The following is a 22,058-nucleotide window of genomic DNA, read 5'->3' as shown; positions in this document are numbered from 1 at the left end:
CCGCCTTCCTTTTTTTTCTCCTTTCCCTCTTGCCCAAATTATGGACGCTCCTTCCTTCCCCCTCCCGACATTGACTGCTGCCTACTTCTTCCCTTACAAAAGCATAAACAATATAAAAAAGTCCTCTTGCCCCATTACCATCTATCTTCCAAATTACTACACTAACCTCACCGTCTTTGTTCTTTACTGTTCAGAGCCAAAACCCTTTCACCACCACCGCCCTATACGAAGCCTCCAGAAACGCAACCCCGACTCCGTTATCGTCTACTTCTTCCCAACGCCCATTCATAAGTCCTAAATACATTCCACCGCTTACTGCTTCGTCTTCTACCTCAATCAAATTGAGAGCCACCGGTGTCATAGAAAGAGAATCCTTCACCGTCAGTGTTATCAAAATCAGAGCCGCCGGTGTTGTAGAAGGAGAATTTACCACTGCCAGGTCGGCACCTCTAAAGGTTTCTGGTTCGTCTCCATCGTCAATTCGGAATCGTGTTCTTAGGTCACTCGAAAAGTACTCATGGTCGGTGAAATCAAAATGTGAAATCATGTTCTTAGGTCACTGGAAAAGCACTTATGGTCGATAAAATCATCAATTACGTTATGTCGCTACAAGGTCAACTTGAGGTAAGTCAATAATTTCTAATTCTTGTAAATAAATCCACCGATTACAGTGGTTTTGATTTACGATACCACTGTTTCTTTCACCAGCAATTTCAGTTTCAAGCACCATCCCAGCTAATTCTTGGGACTCATTTTTTGTCTGCTGACCCTCCTCCACTTTTTCTTGATCAGAGGCAGAGGCCTTCTCAGGAGTTGGACGCCTCAAATGAGAAACCAACATAATTCATAGGGCTCTCAAGACTGCAAATTTGCTCATCGACACTCAATGTAAAAACTATAAAGGCATTAATTACACTTTGACTTATTAGCTTCTTAACTGTTTCTCTGTTTTTTTAAATTTAATTTAACATTTTAATTTTAGGTTGTAAAGGTGGCGGATTTTGGGGTTGCCCGGTTTTGAGTCAAGGGGGAGTATGACAGCAGGGACTGGAACTTACAGATGGATGGCTCCTGAGGTTTCTATTTCTTCCTCTTTACATATAATATTTGAAGATATTTCCTTTTTCACTGATAAACCCTAACTAATTTGGGAATCATCCTCTAAACTCTAAATTTACCATGATGAATGGAGCTACTTATGTATTGTCGTGGTTTGCAGGTTATAAATCATCAACAATATGATGAAAAGGAGACATCGAAGTGGAAGCAAGATCAGAAAGACCTGGGAGTGAAAGGGACAGGGAAAAGGGTCGTGATAGAGAGGTTAAAGATAAATAAAGAGAAAAAGAAAAATAAAGGGAATCTGAAGGAATTGGAATCTTGAATTCCATTTTTGTAGTTTCTTCTAGTGGAAACATAGATTATGAATATTGAACATAAGTTTTGGTTCGTGGATTCTGTGGGAATCTGAAGGAATTGGAATCTTGAATTCCATTTTGTTTTTTTGGTTGCTAAACTAAGGATTGTGATTGATTTCCTTCCCATTTTCTGCCAACCAAACAATTAACAGATTGCAATTCTTTCAGATTCCAATTGCTTTGACATATTCCATTCCTTCCAAATAGATTATGTGAATCAAATGGGCCTTTGTTTTCTTTGCAATATCAACACCATAGATCCCAAACACTATTATTTCTTCATTCTTATAACTAGAATAGGTGTTGTGGCTAAACCTTGTGCTGAGTTTGTTGCTGGAGTACTTGCAATATGGTAAAATGCAGGTGTAGCTGTTCCACTTGCACTCAGTTACCCTGAAGCTGAGTTGTTACATGTCATGACTGACTCGGTTTGCTCTCAAAACAACCTTAAACTTTTCTAGTTTCCTATGTTTTTTATTTGGAAGAAATTGTTTTGTATTTGGATGATATTGCTAAAATTTCTTTAATAGGAAGAAATGAAATTCAATAAAATGACTCTTTTCTCCTTATTCAATTAACATACCCTTTTTTTAATGTAGTTTATGTGGCCTTTGTAAGATACAATTTTATTCTCCTAATAATACAACATTGTTAATTTGAGTTTTGAAGGATGTGTCCATGATTTTGAGTACTGATGATCACAGGGAGCTTATGCAAAAAGTTGCAGCTAAAACTACAGCTCAATTTTCTCTAATACCAAATGTTCCTACTATGACTTCACAAGCAGTAGATAATGGTGTTGTACATCAAAAAGAGAATGTATTTGCAAATAACATAAAAGGTATATATCCATGTTCTTTAATATATATATATATATATATATATATATATATATATATATATAATTTCATATACAATAATAATATAAAATTGTCTTATTCATACAGACGATGATCCAACATTGATTTTGTATACTAGTGGAACAACTGGGAAACCTAAAGGAGTTGTTCATACACACAGTAGCATTTTAGCACAGGTAATTTAAAGTTTTGGAAGAAAATACTTTAAAAACCAAACTTGTGAAATATTCGTATATTTTTTTAAGAAAAAACGTATCTGTGATCTTCTAATTGCTGTTTTCCTGCATAATTTGAGGTGAAAACATTATCAATAGCTTGGGAATACACATCCAGTGATCGTTTTCTACATTGTCTTCCATTACACCATATCCTTAAATAAACATTAAAATAATTACTTTCAATTCCTTTTTTTTTTCTAAAAATGTTTCAAATTTCTTGTTGATTCTTAATTTAATCTGTACATGTTCATGGCCTCCTCAATGCACTATTTGCTCCTCTTTATGCGGGGTCCATGGTAAGCAATTACTTTTATGTTATTTGGAATTAAGTAAAATTCTTTATCATCACCAATTGTAAGTTTATATATATTTTTTATGTTGTTTTAGGTTGCATTTATGTCAAAGTTTAGTGTGATTGGTATTTGGAAATGATGGCGTGAATCTTACCCAAAAGATGTCTTTAGTGGTCGTGGCCAAGAGCATCAAGTAGATTCATCTAAGGATCTGTCTTCTAAAATAAGGTTAGCAAACTTTTCATCAGTAATGCCCTTTTTGTTTGTGAAATTACCCATCTGCCCTTTTGGATCAGCTTGGAACACGCGTCCACCGCTTGTCTCAGTTACGTGATTCTCAACTGTGGAATTTAGTTTTTTCATTAAACTCTTATTGTATATTGGCTGTAAATTAGCTGTAAAGTTAACGCTTATCTTTTCTTGTTATGTATTTTCCTTGTTTAGTGAGGTAGGATCTAGTATAAATTTAGGCTCTCTCTTGTATCATTCATCCCAAGAAACACATTCACCATTTCCTTCTCTCCCCAATGGTGGATCTGTTTGAACATATTTTTTTTAATGCTATTAAAGTTAAATTGTAGGGATAAATGCAAATCACAACAATGTAATGGTTTGGTTGGTTTTCTTTTCTGATTTGGTGCCAGGTGAATCTAATGAATCAAGATCTGCCTTGAAGGTAGGAGTTGTGTTGTCAGGAGGACAAGCACCAGGAGGGCATAATGTTATATATCTGGGATTTTTGGTTAGGATTTTGAACTTCCATTTCCTATTGTTCATATTTTTCATACTTCATATGATAGATTGAAGGATTGACTAGTAAACATCAGCAATATTGGTGCCAGGTGAGTCAAATTAGTAAAGAAAGTTGAAGGATTGACTAGTAAACATAAAAGTAGAATGAAAATGACAAGTGATTTTGTGTTGTGTTTACAGGGTTGATGAAAGCGAACAACTGTCGAGTTAGAAGTGGAAAAGAAAGCTCAAGCCGAAAGAGATAAGATGCTGAAAATGCAAGTGTTGCATTGTTCATTTCAATTGTTAGTATGAAACATAGAATAGATTAGATGAATGCAAATTTATATATTGTAAGAAATAGAATTATATGACATTAAAGTTTATGCAATGGATTGTATTTTTTTTGTATATGGTATTTTATTTCTATTATGACACATTAAATGCAAATTTAATTTAAAAATTAATAAATATATAAATATATATTTTTTTAAATATATAAATTTACGATACGCAAAAATGTGTGTCATCTTCATTTATGACATGGGCTTTCTTGACAGGGGCTTTCTTGATACGCATTGCGTGTCATTAACACGCACGTCGTAAGGTTACGACACGTGAATGCGTGTCGTCTTCCTTTATGACAGGGCCTTCCTTGATACGCATTGCGTGTCGTAAACGCGCGTCATAATTGCGCGTCTTTAATGAGAGTCGTAAATGCGCGTCGTCTAGAGACGACGCGCAAAAGGGCGTCGTCTCTCTTTATGACAGGGCCTTCCTTGACGCGCATTTGCGCGTCGTCTGAGCCTTTTACGACGCACAATGAGCGTTGTAAAAGGCTGTTTTTCTAGTAGTGACGGATCCGGTGTTTTTAGTAGTACAGGCCCAATACAACCTTCCATATTAATTCATAATTGTCCCAAGTCGTCCTCTTAAGACCCTAAGTCATATGTATTCTGTCCCACATGGATATATAGCTATTCCCTTAGCAGGCTTCTCAAAGTAAATATCTAGGCACTTATCCTAGACTACACCTCGACGCTAACTGCCTCGCAAGGATCTAATCCAGTCTCGCCATCTACTCCACACACACCAATCATATATGATCTAGGGCTTGATACACAGTCGAATAAATGATTCTTCCTCAAGTCGACAACCAAACAAGGAACAAATAGAAAGGCTAAATCATGCATTCTAAGGCTATAAAGCCTTAACGATGTACAACTAAGCAGCATACACATATCAAATAGCAAGGATAGGTTAAATCAAAGAAACAACCTCCTAGGCTAAGGCGTCACGAATCAGGGAACTCTAGTGCATACCTCTATAAGATACCTTGCCTATCATCTAATATATAGTTCTAACAACTTAATAATAACTCAAATCATAATATAATCAAGTACGGGTATTTTGGGAAATCACTGCTCGGGCTTTGGCTGATTGTGCACACTGCTTCGTCCTGTTTTCTATTAAAACCCTTTACTCTTTTGGAAAAATATTTTTAATAAAATCATTTCTTTTTGAAAATTTTATCAATTCCTTGTTTTCAGTCCAGACATACCCGAGGGTGTGCCCAAATCCCTGAAACCAAGGCTCCACTACGAACCTGTATCAACTCATATTTTCAAACAAAATTTTTTCATTTTTAGTTTTCCCAAAAACATAGTTTTAGCACCAACCATGTCAAATATAATTTTCAAATACATAACATTATAAAACCAAGTTAGAGTATCCCAGCATCTACATATATCCTCATTAGCAAACGAGTGTGTACAATCATGCTGACGCCACCCTGCGATCCTGGGATAGACCTGAGACACATTTAAATCAACATTGTAAGCATGAAGCTTAATGAGTTTCCAAAAATACCACATGCACAAATAATTTGCCTCTCATGGGTATATCTCAATAAGGACCTTCCGGTTATGTATCCTAGTGAAGGCTATCCGGTCTCACGTCTCGGTATGGACCCTTTGGTCATAACTCTCTTTCTCTTTCTCTCTCTCTCTCTCTCTCTTTATATATATATATATATATATATATATATATATATATATATATATATATATATATATGCATGTGCATTTCATCTTTGTAACTTATGGTGTTTTATTATTCTGTGTGTGTGTGTTAAGATCCTCCGGTCAGTAACACGAATAGACCCACCATCCACACATAACTTATCACACAGTAAGTATAGTGAGAAGACTCACTGTAATGACACAAATTTCAAAACAAAATTTTCATTTAAAATCACTTAATTCTTGTGACACTTTTCATAAAAATCTCATTTTGTTTAAGTTACAAAACATAACTCCATATTTAATTAAATAATAATCTAGGATCCTCAAAAACATAACTCTTCATTTGGTGTGTACAATCAAGCCGGTGCCATCCTACGATCCTGAGAAAACCTGACACACATAACACACAACACGGTAAGCATGAAGCTTAGTGAGTTGCCCAAAATACCATATACAACACATACGCCGCTCAAGGCTATAGTACGACACTCCGGTCGATGTGTCTCAGTGCGACCCTCCAGTCCTGTAGCTTGTTGGACCCTATGGTCCGGTCATAGCCTCCTCCTAGCACACAGGAGGAATATATCTTATCAATACTCTATTCACGACACAGATAATCAAAGGCTGATTTTTCTCTTTCTAACTCCTTAAAGTGGGTAAAAGACCATTTTACCCCTCCAAGGTCTCTATTACTTATGTTGACCAAAACCCCGAAGTCAACAGAAGTCAAACTCCAGTCATCATTCCATTTTGAACCGACTCGCCAAGTGCACCCTTGTGACTCATCGAGTCCACCTATTTCCTTGGAAGTCTTGCGAACGTCCAGCTCAGCTTTTCGAGTTGACCCCCAACTCGTTGAGCTATCGTATGATTCAGCTCTTCGGGACAAACCCTAACCAACTCGTCGAGTCGGCACATTGACTCAACGAGTTCATTCAGACCAAAAGTTTATTCAGATGATATCAGCCAGATCTATCATTCCAAACTCTAGATCTATCACCTCAAGGCTCAATAATCACATAAAGCTTCGATCTTTACATTCATGCATGAGGTTATTACTTCAAAATGCTAATACATGCATCTCATGAATGAGTAAGCCCAAAAACCCTCATATGGATGAATAAAGCTGGGATATCTAAAGTCTAAGGACCTTACAAGGTCCAGATCTGAGGTCAAGAGTTCTTGATAGCACATGCTACTCAAGAACCCAACCAAAATGGCCAAAAATCCTTAAATCTCCATATATATGAGATCCAACAAAATAGATAATAAAGGTGTGGGATTTTTACTTTCCAGAGAAGCTCATTAAGAAGAAATGATAGATCACACAACCTCATCCCTCTCCGTGCTTGAAGCACACTCTTCTTCTAACAAAAGATCCATCAAAACACTTGATACAAGCTCAAGGACTCTCTGTTAGATTCCATTGCCGCTTAGGGTTTAACATAGGAGAGATGAACAGATGATGAGCCGCAAATGAGGCTATAAGTGTCTTTAAATAGGTCCCAAACCCCAGAAATTAGCGTTTCTCTGCCCAACACCTACTCGGCGAGTCTTTCCTTTGACTCGTCGAGTCTACTCATTAAATCCACGAGGAAAAACTGACTCGACGGCTAGTTGGACCCTCAACTCATCGAGTCTCTCCTTAAATTTCATGATTAGCCTACACAATAATATCCCTGAAGATCTGGATGTTACAAGGCTCCCCCACTTAGATTAGATTTCTCCCTCAAAATCGCTCCTCAACCACATATAGATCTAAACCAAAACCAAATGGCATTATCAAAAAGGATCTTATACCACACAACTTTCTCCCTCTCTGGACACCTGAATCCAAACAGGGACTCCTTCCTGCAAAAGAACAGACCCAACTGCCACTACGTTACCCCATTCTTACGTTCCCAAATCTGGAGACTCTAACGGCCTGACCCACATTAAGACCGCCCTCACAGGATACCACTACTCCATTTGCTTCTTGGAAAAAAACCTCGATAATTCACCACCCCTCTGGTTCTCTTGATCTACGACTGACAGAAACAAGTCACCCGACCGGTAACTGATTACCGATCACAAATCCCATACATGATAAACATACCCGTTTATAAACCACGAGATCAAGAAACACATCAGACCAGGGACTTACCCACTGAACTGAAATCAAAATTCATCCGAACCATGAACTCTCAAGGTTACCCATAACATGCCTCAAGATGTCTCACTGAATTTCTTCCCACAACAACTATCTCGGCCCAATGACACATGAGTCACGAAATTCTCTTTACCCCAAACGAAAACTACAAACCCAACCGAAGATTGACTCAACCCCGACCTCTGATGTCTACTGCTCATATCTCTGTGCATCTTGCAGTACCTCCTGTACCCGAGTACTGACCTACACATGTTTAAGACATCAGATGACAATAATACCCCTCAACCAAGAATCCACCTGAGAATCTAGAATCTTATCTCGCCTACCCATGCACCACCAAAGCCAAACTAAAACTTGGGAGTTTGGTCCGACCCAAAGTTGGAGCCACTTGTCCCAATGAAACACTCATCTCATGACCCAACCTATAACTCGCGTGAATACGAGTTTTCCAATTCCCTCCTATTGCAACAACCACAACTCAATTCAGAATATAACGAATCCTGAAAAAAATGGAGACCCCAGTCTTGTCCCTGGTTCGACCACCAGGCTCCCAAAACTCAACTATTAGGGCTACCCAAGCCTAAAACTCTTCTGCGTCGTGCTCTGATCAAAGAGTACTTCCTCATAACTACCTCTCACTGACTAGAGAGTACTACGACTCCCCGTAGCATAGCAACAACATCCTTCTGACTAGTGAGTACTACAGCTCCCCATAGTATCACAACAACCTCTTTCTGACTAGTGAGTATTACGGTTCCTTGTAGCATCACAACAACCTCCATCTGAATAGTGAGTACTACGGCTCCCCGTAGCATCTCAACAACCTTTCTCTGACTAGTGAGTACTACGGCTCCCCGAAGCATCACAACAACCTCTCTCTATCTAGTGAGTACCACGACTCCCCGTATCATCACAATAACCTCCCTCTGATTAATGAGTACTACGGCTCCCCGTAGCATCACAACAACCTCTTTCTCACGTTAACACCACACTGCCTCCACTAACCCATGCTCCGTGGACTAACATAGATAGATGCCCACACTCATCCACATTATGCATCATTATTTCTAATGACAAGCACCATAACCAAAACACCTTTCCCCGATGTAATCTTCATCCTTAAATAATCCTTCTTGATGTCAATACCCGAAGGGTTCCCTCTGGAATCGTAGATACTCAATACACCACTTGCCGTCACAAACCCAAGACTCAAAAATTAATTCAGAATTTAGGGTATTGTACTCGGATTCCTCGAAACACCATTACAGAACATCACAATGTCCTGCCTCAACTACTGATCTCCTACTCACGACATCATACAGATACATCAAAGCATTCCATCAGAATCTTATAACTAATTTTCACTTCACACCAAGCACAACGTCGAAGTATCCCAACTCTCAACTAAAACACAGAAGAATCATCAATGAATTAGAACATGATGACGAGATCCGAAGCTTCCTTCTATATTGCCCATAACTCAATGCTAGAATACTCATAACGACCCTGAAGTTGTTGCCCACCCAACTTCTGCCCCTTCCCAAACTACATCTCATAGTCCATACATTGAACCAGAATTCTCTAAACTATAGGAGTAATCTTACGAGCCAACAATTTCGAGCTCATCATAATAACCTCGAACAATTCCTAACCACCACAAGGTCTCCGACCAACGGTCACTTGCCATGGAGACACTCATCCGATCTCAAACAAGCACCACATGCATTATCACGCTCTGCACCTTGCTTCGACCACCAATAACCCTGGTCTCCGGAATCTGTACCGCAGATTTCAAAATCCAGATCTCTAACCGTTTTTGAAAAAATCTTGATGCCCTCAATGAAATACCCGGTTCTCCCCCACTTCGGCTTCGAACCATCACCATTTGGCACACAAACAATCTGTCCCACAGACTGTTTTCACTAGCAAGTTTGCATATACTCTTGGAAGGTGCTACACAACGCTTGATGATCTTCCGATAAGGATCAAGCAACTTCGATACCCCGAATCTTGGATGAAATCCTAAAAAACTACTCATCATGACTGCCTCCAGTTATTCGGAATCTCATACCGTTTCTCTACCAGAAATCTCAATAGACTAGTAATAACCCTGGCTATCAGTCGGGAATTAATGAGTCATCATACTCCTCATCCTCGACTTCTCAACCAACGTTCAATCACATGAATCATCACAAAAGTAGATACTTCATTCCCATACTCGGTACCCATCACTTCTTAGGCTCTTCCTAGGTTCTCACACTTCTCCGCCATCAACTACTGAGAAGCTCCTTATGATGCCAGTCATCTACCTACTAAATATCATCACATTCACTTGATAGCTGACTCCCATCATCGGGTGTTCCACAAAGCACGAAGCAAGAAGCATCTGGTCATCGAATAAACATGTATAACCTACTCTAAGTGATAAATCCACTGCTCTACTCACACTCAAAAGGTATCACCAAAATCTGCAACTTTACCCCTCAAGGGTATCTAGCTACTCTCCCAATAGGCTCCACAAATGCTCACCTAAATTACTCCTCTACTCAAATCCCTCTCTAGAAAGATTCATGCTGGATACTCTCACTTAGCACATACTCGAAAGTGAATCATAGATAATAGCAACTCCTAGGCTAAGGCATCACAGATCAGGCCACTCTAGTCCTAAAATATGAAATACGAAGCCTATCTCTAGCATTGATAATATCTCATAACATATCTCGTAACACAAAAGTAAGGGTATTTTGGGAAATCACCGTTCGGGCTCTGGCTGATTGTACACACTGCTCCTTCTTGTTGTTCTCTTAAAAACTCTTGCTCGTTTTTGGAAAATCATTTCTTTTGAATTTTTTTCTCAAATCCTCGGTTTAAGTCCAAATTTACCCGAAGGTGCATCCGAATCCCTTAAACCAAGGCTCTGATACCAACTTGTAACGACGCAAATTTCAAAACACAATTTTCATTTAAAATCACTTAATTCTTGTGACACTTTTCATAAAAATCTCATTTTGTTTAAGTTACAAAACATAACTCCATATTTAATTAAATAATAATCCAGTATCTTCAAAAACATAACTCTTCCTCTGGTATGTACAATCAAGCCGGTGCCGTCCCGCGATCCTGAGAAAATCTGAAACACATAACACACGACAGGGTAAGCATGAAGGTTAGTGAGTTCCCCAAAATACCACATACAACACATACGCCATTCGAGGCTATATTACGACCCTCCGGTCGATGTGTCTCAGCAGGACCCTCCAGTCTCGTAGCTCTTTGGACCTTCCAATCCGGTCATAGCTCGTTGGACCCTTCGGCCCAGTATGTATCGTTGGACCCTTCGGCGCAGTATGTATCGTTGGACCCTTTGGTCCGGTCTATACAACTCATAGCATACATATATCAAAATGCACATAATCTCATACATACACATAGCACACAAGACCCTACGGTCTACACATAAATACCACTCTAGGTAAGGTATATTGAGAAGACTCACCTTGGCTAGCAGGTGAGCAAATACCCTCGCACTCGGATCTAGCACTAGCCTCCTCCTAGCACACAGGAGGAATATCTCTTATCAATACACTATTCACGAATCGGATAATCAAATGCGTCTCTTTCGCTTTCTAAATCTTTAAAGTGGCTAAAAGACCATTTTACCCCTCCAAGGTCTCTATTACTTATGTTGACCAAAACCCCAAAGTCTACAGAAGTCAAAATCCAGTCATTAGTCCATTTTGACCCGATTCGCCGAGTGCACCCTTGTTACTTGTCGAGTCCACCTATTTCCTCAGAAGTCCCGTGAATATCCAGCTCAACTCGTCGAGTTGACCCCTAACTCATCGAGCTATCGCATGATTCAGCTCTTCGGAACAAACCCTAACCAACTCGTCGAGTCGGCTCATTGACTCGATGAGTTCATTCAGACCAAAAGTTCATTCATACGATATTGGCCAGATCTATCATTCCAAACACTAGATCTATCATCTCAATGCTCAATAATCATGTAAAGGTTCGATCTTTACGTTCATACATGAGGTTATTGCTCCAAAATGCTAATACATGCATCTCATGAATGATCAAGCCCAAAAACCCTCATATGGACGAATAAAGCTGGGATATCTATACTCTAAGGACCTTACAATGTCTGGATCTGAGGTCAAGAGTTCTTGATAACATATGTTACTCAAGAACCCAACCAAAATGGCCAAAAATCCCTAAATCTCCATAGATATGAGATCCAATTAAATAGATAAGAAAGATGTGGGATTTTTACCTTCCAGAGAAGTTCTTTGAGAAGAAATGCTAGATCCTACAGCCTCATCCGTCTCCTTGATTGAAGCTCACTCTTCTTCTACCAAAAGATCCATCAAAACACTTGATACAAGCTCAAGGACTCTCTCTTAGCTTCCATGGCCACCTAGGGTTTCACACAGGAGAGTTGAACAGAATATGAGCCACAAATGAGGCTATAAGTTTCTTTAAATAGGTCCAAAACCCTGGAAATTAGGGTTTCTCTGCCCAGCACCTGGTCGGCGAGTCCCTCCGCTGACTCATCGAGTCCACTCATTAAATTCACGAGGCTAACCCCAATAAACTAGGCGAGTTGGACCCTCAACTCGTCGAGGCTCTCCTTAAATTTCAATATTAGCCTACACAATAATATCCCTTAAGATCCAGATGTTACACTCACCTTATGTAGAAAAGAAAATAAATATTGCACCAGAATTGCCAGTCTAGACCCTGCCTAAAATATGCCACATATAACTATAATTAATAAATTATATTAATAACCTCGAAATGCTAGACCAAGGATCTCAACTAAATCTCAGAAGGGTAAAAAGATTATTTTCCCCCTCCTTGGTCAAAATTCCACAATTAAACCAAAACTCAAAATTCAAGTAAAGTCAACACCCAGTGCATACGTTGGGCGTACAACTCCCTACGATGGGCATACTGTTGGCTAAGTATGCGACGAGGGGTTTTCAATGCTATTCTGCGCGTAGCTGCGAGTATGCAAGACACGCTCATCGTTCTCCCATTTCCCACTTCTCTTGGTCTTAATCCGTTAAGACAGGTATTCCAATTGAAGATCTGATCTAAATGAGACCTCTTAATTCATAAAGTTGGTGACTTTAAGACTTTGCAAGGCTAGTCAAGACCCAAAGCCAAAAACTCTAACTTTCTAAATACAAAAGACCATACAACTCATGAATGGAGAAATCTAGGCGTCCAAGCACTCATTTTTATGGATCATGATACTCTAATACACCTTAAAGGATAGAAGAATAGTTTTAGATTTCATCAAACTCACAAAGTTCCATGATTGGGACATAAAATCCTAAACATGACAAAAAACAAGAACTAGAACAAGATATAAACAAGTTTTAAAATTGATACCACTGGAAGATGCAACAATTGAAGTAGAACTCATATCCAAGAGCAAGAAGCACCAACTATCCTTCCTTCAAGACTTCTTGTTCACCAAAAGCTCCACTAGGACACCCAAAAGATTCATAAACACTCACAAAAACTAGAGGAAAGAGACTAGGGTTTAGTTGAGGTTGGAGGCTTATAATGGTGGCTAGAAATGAGTCCATCATGTTCCTTAAATAGGGACACAAGAAAATATTAGGGTTTTTCACTGACCTTAGTAAGCCTAGCATACTAGATGGCCTCCGTGGCAATGCTAAATGCATGCATACGCTGCGTGTACACATGCGTACACCCCGCGTACTCGAATGTCTCATTTTTACATAATAAGGACTAATCTTGACATATAATAAAACGGTTAAGGTCCGAAAATTTGTACCACCTTTTTGGATGTTACATGAACTCTCATGCTAGGTATCCTTTATCATAAAAGATTTCCGATTAAATCATTCAATTTGAAAAATTTGTGTAATCAGCTTATAACTTGGTTATAGAATTCGCGAAGACACCCCGACCATCAAAGGATGTGAAAATGCATACAAAAAGGATTGCATAGATTTAAGGTATGTAAAAAGGTCTTTCATAATCACTTTTAAAGGTTCTATATAAAAATCTAGTTTTTATATAATTTAACGCAATTCAATTTTAATAACTAGTATTACTTTTGAGTGCATTTGAATATTTTATATCTTTGATAAAACTTCATTTTATTAATTATATATATATGGAGTTTATACAAGTTATAATAATCACCATTTTAAAACTTATATTTGGCTATTTCAAAATTTGACGTTATTAACGTTTTTATAAAACTAGATTTTATTTTAAACGAATCTTGTTACATCTTATGTCAACATTATATATTTTGAAAACCAAACTACATTTGATTTTTTGTTTTGTCCAAAATTATTCTAGCATGGGAAAAACTTATTTATCAACCGCACATAATAATTGCATAAAATAAACAACACAACATATATAAAATTATATGTATATAAACATAACCAAGTAATAACATTTTTTGTGAGCCAACATCAAAATTGCCAAGTCCATTCCTAAAAGGACCAACAATCTTCTTGTCATATTGTTGTGTAAGCCCCCACTTGAGAAAACACTCATTCCTTGCAAAAAGATTGGAAAAACTTCTTGAAAGCAATATTTCACCAACTGTTGCTAAAGTTCCAATAGCCTTTAAGAAACAACATTAGTGACACTTCTCAAAAACTATTACTAACTTTCAACATGTTTCTTAATCACGAAAATTGCTCTCAAGTCTTCAAAAATGACATCAACTTCATTTCTTGTTACATTTTGTACAAACAAATTATTTCTAACATCTAATTTATTACTTATAAAAAATAAACAAAGAAAATTAATTTATTTAATTTATTACATACCATATGAATAAATAAATTATTACATCCTTTTTCCTTATTATAAAACACCAAACACAACAATACATCAAACGTAATTGTCCTTGGCTAGTTTAGGTACATCATAAATATCAACATACACATTAAACAACAGTTGTTTTTCTAAGACACCTTTAAATGACAAAAGAGGCATGAAAACTTTTGTCACATAAAATGACAGTTATAAAGTTGTTAGAGAAAATTTGTATGAACTTTTTTTATAAACATCCTAGTTATCCATATTGTCTAAAAACTAAGATTTCCAAAAATCAAAAAATCTAATCAAACTTGTAAGATGGATATGAAACCAATTGTTAGGGTTTTATTCAGAAACTTGTTTCAAAAACATAAGAGTTAGCAACAAAAGAGTTTAAAATTAGAATAGACATAAACCAAGTTTCTACCCACCAAGAAAATTCTTGCAATTTCTAGAAAAAGCTGTCAACTTGATTTAAGATGTTACTTTTATAAGATAACTCTTAACTCTTAATCTTGATGTTTATAACCAAAGTATGAGTTCCAAGAGAGTATAAAAGTAAGTAATATGTTCAAGAGGATGAAACAAATAGAGAAAGTATGCATACTCTCTCGAACTCACGGTTTTGTGACCAAAGGAAGAGCAAGAATGAACATCTCATGAAGCTAGTATTTATAGCTTGAAGAAAAAGTCAATAACTCCTTAGGAATTTAGCACTTTATACAAACATGTCTCCCATGCTTGTAAGACTAGCCATGCTTTCATTTATTTTTATTAAACAATCATGAAAGTCGTGCTTTTGTTTAAGTAATCAAAACGCATGCCTTCTTTTTGGAATTATTTAGTCTCATACTTCTAAAGTATGTTCCCTAGATTAAGGTAAGCTACAAACCATACATCTCTTTCTTGTTCCTTAATTTTAAAATAAGTAAAAAGACGAAAGAAGTTTATATTTTATAAACCAAGATTATAAAATATAAAATTTAACTATTTGGAAAAAGACAAAAGAATTTATCTAGTCCAAAACATTGTGCATGACTTATTAACTCCTACCATGTGAATTATGGAATGTTACATGCTAATGAAAATTATTATTTCTTAGAAATAAATAATATGCAATTAAATTATAAGAGTTTATTGAATATTTAATAAAATCACTTTCTAATAAATAATTAATTATATCAAGTTGTTGTTAGTGTGACCATATAGTATTATATTTTAATTAGAAATATAATTTTAACATGATTCTTAACAATAATAGATCTTTTAGCCTCGACAAATAACCCTATAGTGGTCCTAGGATGAAAGTCAATGGTCCAAGCTCCAACAGTTGGTCCTTACGTCGTGACCAACTCGTGGTCACGTTGTGAGTATCAACTCGACCCAGTTCGAACTCTGCGGGTCAACTCAGGCCATCAATACGATTCTAATCATTGTCACTTCGTGTCCTCTCCCCGCGTCGCGTTATGACATAATCTTGATAAAATAGTCGGGATGTCTAGAATCCTAACGATGTGACAAGATTAATCCGCATGTCATGAGAGTTGTATTAGCCTACTTTTAGCGTTAATCTATTATTTGTTACAGTGATAAATTGGGTCTTTCCATAGGGTCTTCCCACACCCACATGATGATAAAAATCATAATTTTTTAGACATGCTTGTCCAATGCATGACTCAAACTTCCACTCCGTAAAAAGTGGGAAAAATGAGATCTAGACTCATGCTTGGAGTCTCAAACTATAACAAAACTTAGATCCAATGACTATATCATAGAGAATGACTTAATGATCCATAAAGTTGCCTGCTTTATGGATCCCATGCATGCAATCCATCAACATCATTCAAAACGGGGCTTAAAACTTATATCTAGCATGAACTAGGTAAATATGTCCGAGCTTTGTGACTTACAATGGTTCAAAAGCTTAAGAAGAAGGTAAGGTAGAAGCTGAAATGCCAAAAGGTTGCTCCACCAAGGGCTTCAAAGATCATAAAAATAGCTAAAGACCTCAACTGGGTTGAGATTAGGGTTTTCAGGAGGCAAAAGAGTGATTGAGGCTAATGATTGGTAACCCTAACCCTCTCATTCCATGAAATACTTGAAATATTAGGTTTTTGGTCATCAACTCATTTGCATGTCGTGAACATTCAAAGTCTCACGTCATGAGACTTAAAAACATGGGTCAACTAGTCAATGGTTACCCACGACATGACCACCATGTCGCATGTCGCGACCTTCTTCCAAAGCTAGAAAAAATAACAAATTAAATACTTCAATGATTAGGGTGTTGCAAGGGTCCCCCAATAGAATCAGACTTCTTCCTTTAAGTCTGCTACCACAAATTGTAACAACGCAAATTTTCAAATAAATTTTTCATTTTAAATAAAGTGAGTTCGTTCAACCAATAATATTTATTTCATGTTTCAAAACAAATACATATGTAAATTCCCCAAGATCTCAAATATCAGCAGTGTGTATGCATCATGCCGGCGCCTTCCCACGGTCCTCGCTAGTACCTGAAACACATACATAACAACTTGTAAGCATAAATGCTTAGTGAGTTCCCCAGTATACCACTTACACATATACGCCTTTCCAGGCCCGGACCTTCCGGTCCACAGTACAATGCCTTCCGGCCCATATGATAATCGCCTTCCGGCCCATATTATAATTGCCTTCCGGCCCATAAGATAATTGCCTTCCGGCCCATAAAATAATTGCCTTCCGGCCCATAAGATAATTGCCTTCCGGCCCATAACATGATTGCCTTCCGGCCCATAAACATATATAACACATAATACATTTACTCTAACACATATATCACATATATCACATATCATACCTGACCTTCCTGTCACATAATACATTGCCTTCCGGCCCATAGAAACATACATAGCATGCATAGCAACTATTCCTTTCAATTATAGCATATATATAACACGTAACATATTCGACCTTCCGGTCACACAGTCAAACCCTTCCGGGTACAGTATAGTGAGAAGACTCACCTCGTGGCAATGTAAGCTATCAACTCTTGAAACTACTCGCGCTCGATCTGCCGATCTGCAGACTCCCTATAATACCATATACCCTTATTAATACTCTTATCATTCAAGACAACTGACCCTAAGAATTACATGCAGGTCAACTCTGGTCAACGGTCAACTTGACCGGACTCGTTGAGTGCAAAGGCGACTCGGCGAGTCTAGACTTCCTCCCCAACCTTCCCTGTTGTTCCCCTTTTTACTCGTCGAGCATCCCTCTTGACTCGACGAGGTCCTCGTGGAAGAATCGCGGGGCCACCCCGACTCCACTCACCGAGTCCGCAGACAACTCGACGAGTTCCAATGAATCCTCAACTACTCGCCGAGTCTGAAGAACAACTCGGCGAGTCCCAGTAAATCTTCAAGCTACTCGCCGAGTCTGATCTTCAAACTCGGCGAGTCCATGCCATGCAGTCGATCGTCTGCCTCCTGAAATACGCATGGTCCCGAGACATGCCCCCATGGGACTTTCTGGACCTCTAAGCATCCTATTACTGGGGTATAAACGATTGGGTAACAACATAATAATCTATCTAATCCTCAAATGGGTCTCATAAACCCTAGATTCATGTACAACACCAAAACAACAGAAATAACCCAAGTGATACCTGGAAAACGTGTTCTCTGTGTCCCCAACCTTCAGAGCTCAATCCTCTTGATCCTCCTTTGACCACAACCTTGCCTCTTCTTGCCTAACAACTCCTTCAAGTTTCCACTAGCCTTCACTCCTGCTCCAGATGCCCATAGACGTTTAGGTTATCCTCAATCGGCCAAAAGACCAGAAATGACGGCCCTAAAGACGTTATATATGATCCAGAATCAAACGGCTAGGGTTTCTGCTGAACAGCGTCGACTCGCCGAGTCCCTAATGGACTCGTCGAGTCCAGTCGCGAATCTGCGACCAAGTCCGTGGTCCTACTCGGTGAGTCAGGAACCAACTCGCCGAGTCCCCTCCTAAAAATGCCCCAAAAATAGTTTTAAAGCAATACCTGAAATTTCGGGCTGTTACAACTCTCCCCCACTACAACTAGACTTCGCCCTCGAAGTCTCACTCTGCGAATAACTCCGGATGTTGCTCCCGCATTTCACGCTCCGGCTCCCAAGTCATCTCCGATCCCTTCCGGTGTTGCCACTGAACCAACACCATAGGTACCTCCTTGTTCCGCAGAACCTTGATCTTCCGATCCCTGATAGCTACTGGTCTCTCGGCATAATTCAGGCTCGCATCCACCTGAATATCCTCTAGCGGAACCACCGCCGATTCATCGGCTATACACTTCCTCAACTGTGATACGTGAAAGGTATTGTGGATCTGTCCCAACTCTGCTGGCAACTCCAACCGATAAGCTACCCGACCTACCCTTGCAATTACCCGAAATGGACCTATGAACCGGGGCCCCAACTTGCCCCTCTTTCTGAACCTGATCACTCCCTTCCAAGGAGAAACCTTCAGGAGAACGAAGTCGCCGACCTAGAATTCCAGCTCGGACCGGCGTCGGTCCGCATAACTCTTCTGTCGGCTTTGGGCGGTCAATAACCTCTGCCTAACCTGCTGAATCTGCTCTGTCGTCTGGAGTACGATCTCTGTACTGCCCATCACTCTCTGACCCACCTCTCCCCAGCAAATGGGGGTCCGACACCTCCTACCATACAACAACTCAAAAGGTGGCATACCAATGCTCGAATGATGGCTGTTGTTGTAGGAAAACTCTGCCAAGGGTAAATACGCATCCCAGCTACTCCCGAAGTCTAACACACACGCTCGAAGCATGTCCTCCAATGTCTGAATCGTCCGCTCGCTCTGCCCGTCGGTCTGGGGATGGTATGCGGTACTAAAATGCAGTTTAGTACCCAGCTCCTCATGAAATTTCTTCCAGAACCTGGATGTGAAACGTACATCACGGTCTGAAACAATCGAGATCGGCACTCCATGCCGAGATACTACCTCTCTCACGTATAACTCCGCCAACTTCTCCGCTGATGAACTCTCGCTAATGGCAAGGAAGTGTGCACTCTTCGTCAATCTATCCACAATCACCCAAATTGCATCGACTCCCCTAGCAGTTCTTGGCAATTTGGTGATGAAATCCATAGTAATCTGCTCCCACTTCCACTCAGGAATCTCCAAGGGTTGCAACTTACCATGCGGTCGCTGGTGCTCGGCTTTAACCCTACGGCAAGCGAAACACCTCTCAACGAACCATGCGACGTCTCTCTTCATACAAGGCCACCAATATTCCTTCCTCAAGTCCAAATACATCTTCGTAGCACTGGGATGGATCGAAAATTTCGATCTATGAGCCTCCTCCATCAAAATAGTACGCGTACCGCCCACGAATGGTACCCAAATCCGACCCTGAAACTTCAAAAGTCCTCATCCATCCTTAACGAACTCTGAAATTAACCCAACGACTATCTCTTTCTTCTGCATTTCGGATCTCACAGCCTCGGCCTGCGCCCCACGAATAGCATCCAATATCGGGGTCATCACTGTCAGTCTCAAACATACGTCTCGCAATGGAGTGCTTTCTGCTCTACGAGTCAATGCATCGGCTACCACATTAGCCTTCCCTGGGTGGTATAGGATCTCACAGTCATAATCCTTAACCACGTCCAACCATCTCCTCTGACACATATTTAGGTTGGGTTGATCCATCAAATACTTCAAAGTCTTATGGTCTGTGTATATAGTACAACGAACCCCGTACAGGTAGTGACGCCATATTTTGAGAGCGAACACCACTGCCCCCAACTCTAAATCATGTGTGGGATATCTCGCCTCATGAGGCTTCAGCTGCCTCGACGCATAAGCTATCACATGACCTCTCTGCATCAACACCGCACCCAGTCCCGAAATCGATGCGTCGCAATATACGACAAAATCCTCCATCCCTTCCGGGAGAGCTAATACCGGGGCTTCGCACAGTCTCTGACGAAGTGTCTCGAAGGAAGTCTGCTGCTCGGGTCCCCATGAGAATGTCACACCCTTCTGGGTCAATCTGGTGAGCGGTACTGCGATCTTGGAGAAGTCCCTAATAAATCTCCGATAGTACCCCGCCAACCCAAGGAAACTCCTGATCTCGGAAGGTGACTTCGGTGCCTCCCAACTCATCACTGCTTCCACCTTGGCCGAATCGACCAATATCCCTGCCTGATTAACAACATGTCCAAGAAATTGGACCTCCTGCAACCAGAAGTCACATTTGGAGAATTTTGCATATAGCTTCTCCGACCTCAGTACTTCAAGGACCTCCCTCAAATGTCTCTCATGCTGCTCTCTAGTTCGCGAATATACTAGGATGTCGTCGATAAATACAATCACATACCGATCCAGCATCGGCCTGCATACCCTGTTCATGAGGTCCATGAACACTGCCGGGGCATTGGTGAGCCCGAAAGGCATCACCACGAACTCGTAATGCCCATACCGCGTCCTGAATGCTGTCTTCTGGACGTCCTCATCCCGCACTCTTACTTGATGGTACCCTGATCTCAGATCGATCTTGGAAAACCAAGATGCCCCTTGCAACTGATCGAATAGATCATCGATCCTCGGTAACGGATAGCGGTTCTTGACCGTCACCTTGTTCAACTCCCGGTAATCAATACACATCCGGTGTGAACCATCCTTCTTCTTGACGAATAGAATCAGTGCTCCCCACGGCGAGCTACTCGGCCGAATGAATCCCTTCCCCAGCAACTCCTGGAGTTGCGAGGACAACTCTTGCATCTCTGGAGGTGCAAGACGATAAGGCACCTTCGCAATAGGCGCAGCCCCCGGAACCAGATCGATACCAAACTCTACTTGCCTCGCAGGAGGTACTCCCGGCAAATCCTCGGGAAAAACATCTGGAAACTCGCGCACCACTGGAACCTCCTCCACTGTCCTCGGTCTCCGGAAGTCTCCCGCGTATCCATCACATACGCCACAAAACCTTTACATCCCTGCTGTAGACATTGCCTCGCCCTAGCAGCCGAACAAAAAGCTGATCCCGAACGAGTACCCTCGCCGTACATCGTAAGAACTCCCCCACTAGGGTTTCGTATAGTCACCAGCTGGCGCTCACAGCCGATGATGGCGCTGAATCGGCTCAACCAGTCCATGCCCACGATGACACATACATCACCCATCGCAATAGGAATTAGGTCAATCGGGAACGCAACCCCAAAAATCTCTAGCACGCATCCCCGAAGAACCTCCGTAGCACAAACCACCCTCTCGGCCGCTATAGAAACGCTCAGAGGCCGACTTAACGGCTCACGACCAATGCTGATATGCTGACTAAAAGCTAAAGATACAAAGGATCTACTCGCACCCGAATCAAATAACACAAGAGCAGGCATAGTGTTCACAATAAAAGTACCTACACATATATTAACATAAGCATAACATTTCAACTTTAAATAAATATGCGAATTACAGTATACCTGCCACAACATCGGGTGCAGCGCGGACCTCCTCCGCAGTCAGCTGAAAGGCTCTCCCGCGAGCCCTCGG

At 40.2% G+C, this 22,058-nt stretch overlaps 1 pseudogene; it reads left to right on the top strand.

The window, feature by feature from the left end:
- The first annotated feature begins 600 nt into the window (after window positions 1-600).
- On the top strand, window positions 601-3,728 carry LOC145029987 (putative CoA ligase CCL8; annotated as a pseudogene).
- Window positions 3,729-22,058: the final 18,330 nt, after the last annotated feature.

Source organism: Lactuca saligna, chromosome 2 (assembly GCF_052625555.1).
Source record: "Lactuca saligna cultivar CGN05327 chromosome 2, ASM5262555v1, whole genome shotgun sequence".
Taxonomy (NCBI): domain Eukaryota; kingdom Viridiplantae; phylum Streptophyta; class Magnoliopsida; order Asterales; family Asteraceae; genus Lactuca; species Lactuca saligna.
This window is presented reverse-complemented; position numbering and strand designations above follow the sequence as displayed.